Below are 3013 nucleotides of genomic sequence, written 5' to 3'. Positions count from 1 at the left end.
TTTTTTTCAGATATTCAAATCATAAATGTTATATATTATTCCATTGTGATCAGAGTGACATTGGAAACTAAACCTCAAGCTAACAAAAAGCAAATGATGCCACACAAAAAAATGTTAAAATAAAAGAGACTAAAGATGAGCATGTGAATCTGCCAAATCTTCTACCTTTACTCGTCTTTTATAGCCAAATTCCAAGATATGAGCATCTTTCTGTTATTGTTCAGATCGCCTTTATGTCATTCTTTCGCAGCTTAAAACATCACCAAACGTTCTCAAAATCATGATCCCAAGGTCCTCAAACAGTAATAACAATGCTTTAAAACCATTTAAAGATTCTAGGTGGTGATAGCGTAGACGTGGCTCGTGCATCTAAACATACGCAGAACTTGACCCAATTTAGTGTCACATGATAGCACGTATCAAACTTCATTGCAGTATAACACTTTAAGTAGGTGAGATTTCAAATCTAACGTTTTTTCTGGAACATCCAAGAAAACGCCATAGAAGAAGCAGTGCACAGAGTTTCCAGCTTGTATATCCTGAAAAGATACATAATATGACACTTCAAGTAAAAAAAAAAAGGGTCAAAATTGGCTTTTGGATACTCATAATCATATTAATATAATACTCTGATCTAGTTAGCGAGACATTATGAGACAAGGAATTGTATTGGAACTATACTCTCTTATTTGTTTTTACTATGGCAAGAACAAAACCATTATGTCTGCATTGCCTGGTACATTTCCCTACAGATCCAAGCAGTTTAAGAAGCACATAAGATCATCATGGAAATGACTAAAACTTTGTGAATAAATGCATATATATATAAGACATGCAAGCAGAGACATAAATTTATAGGTGCCAAATGATGACTAAGAAAGGAATCCTGTTTCGACAGCAAAGTATATGTTAAGGTGGTAAAGGGAAGAGGCAACCAGAAGAATTAAATAATAATTTGTAATTCAGGGTGCGAAGATGATGAATGCAAGCAATAGCACCCGGCTGTGTGGGCTTTAATGTCAAGTGGTCTGAGATCTGAATATGAAAGAACTTCAGCAGTACCTGAACAGAAGAACATACGAAAGTAACATTTTAATAAGGGGGAGCATTGTTTCTCAATTTCAAGAACAGAAAAGAACTAATCTAGGAAATTATATAACTATTCATAATTGTCTGTCAAGTGCATGAAAATTGAAAATATTAGAGTTTCCATCCTCGCTAAGTCCAGTAGTCAAGAAGAAAAGATAGACTAACATGTTCAAAAAAAAAAAAAAGACCAACATGTTCCAAGCAAGCTACATAATCATTTTCTCCGCGGTGGTACATCCAAAGCATGCACTTAATTTCACAACCAAGATGATTCTTACATCTTAGGTGAAACATAACCACATAAGCTTGAAATAGAACATACCAAAAAGAAACCTATCAACAAAGATTATCGATTAACGTGAGTCTTAGCTTTAGTTACCTCATAACTGACTTTTTTGCTTGTGTAAATTTTGAACCTCGGATATCCAGATCTAGTAGGTCACCCTACAATAATAAATATGAACACTTTGTACCCACAGCTCAATAACTGAAAGTAGTTAATGACAAAGATGACTCAATCTGCATCAAAAACTCAATCAACACCGATAAACCCACTTCCTTTGTTCACATTATCGCAGAATAACTGTCTCAGCACAACGGCTGATTTTCAAATCAGAAAAAGGAGCTTGAAGGTTGCCATTGTTGAACCTTTGGGTTTCATAGCGAAAAGGTGAGACAGACATTCTTATTTATAGAAAAATAACATCTGAAGAGATGGATATAATTGAGCAAAGGAGAGTGGAATAAATGGGGAAAAGGATGGTAACAGTGATCTTAATTACGTGGGTTGAATGTTAATGTGAAGCGTTACAAAGGGGCGGTGGCTGAAAGGTTAAGAGAGGCCATGTCGGAGCAAGAAGAAGGAGTTAAGCGGATCAATATGTCGGGATTTTAATTCATTTAAATTAGTAATGGGCCAATTTAAAAGTAAGACCCAAATCTAAAAAAGGTCCCGGCTCAGAAATTTTTTTTAGCAGTGACACGTGTCTAAATTTGTCCACTCTAAAATGATGATGCGAAGGGTTGCAGAGAGACAAGTCTCTTTTATTGTTACTAGAGATTTTTTTCGCGCTTCGCGCAGATTGTGTCTTATAAATTTATTTTATTTATAATATTATTTATCAGGTTTTTTCTCTTACATTAACTTCTTGTTTTTCCAATGTTAGTTTTTCTTAATTTAAATTTATATTTTTATAATTTTTCATTTTTCTTGTCGTAGATGGAGAATTATATTTTTTATTTATAGTTTTTTGTATGTGACATAAACTTTTTGAAATTTTAAAATAATGCTATATATAGTACGATTAACACATTAAAGAAGAGAAACAAATTCAGGCACATTTACACAGGTTTTATATGCATAATTTTAAACATTATATATGTATATATTATAAGTTTGAAACATGTACATGCTTTCTAAAGCTAAATACTTGTTCTGATTTTACATAACTTATCGAAAGTTTTATCTCTTTTTAAATTCAAATCACAGAAAAAATATCAAAAAGTCAGTATATATGGGTTTTTTGGGACTTTTAAATCAACACTGAAAAATTACATGAATCAGATAACAACAGTTTTATAAACAACTGGATAAAATTTGACCGAGCCAAAGATTTTCACACAATATGTTCTTTCTTCTTCAAATTGCGAAGAGCCTATAGGCACAAGAAAAAAATCATAATTTTTGTTTTCACTTATATAACATTTATTCTCCTTTACACACAGAGTTTATTACACTGCTATAAGCAATGGAGAACTCTATTCATATAAGATTCACATCTATGCATTTTAACAAAGAAGAATTTTAGCCATCTTTATTCAGAATGGACCAACTTCAGTCATATACACTATATTTTCTCTATGATTCAAATCTTACAATTTTAATATATGTGCAAATTTCCATGTGAAAAAGCACGCACGCTAT

The 3013-nt window shown here is 32.4% G+C and overlaps 1 long non-coding RNA gene across 1 annotated transcript; it reads right to left on the bottom strand.

Moving 5' to 3' along the window:
• Nucleotides 1-2316, bottom strand: LOC103872748. Its single transcript, XR_633750.3, has 2 exons — nucleotides 1469-2316; nucleotides 1-1062 (listed from the first exon to the last, which is right to left on the bottom strand). It is a non-coding gene; the product is annotated as an uncharacterized LOC103872748 (long non-coding RNA).
• Between the last annotated feature and the right edge of the window lie 697 nt (nucleotides 2317-3013).

This window comes from Brassica rapa, chromosome A06 (assembly GCF_000309985.2).
Source record: "Brassica rapa cultivar Chiifu-401-42 chromosome A06, CAAS_Brap_v3.01, whole genome shotgun sequence".
Lineage (NCBI taxonomy): Eukaryota > Viridiplantae > Streptophyta > Magnoliopsida > Brassicales > Brassicaceae > Brassica > Brassica rapa.
Note: the sequence above shows the minus strand (reverse complement) of the source record. Positions and strands in the feature narration are given on the sequence as shown.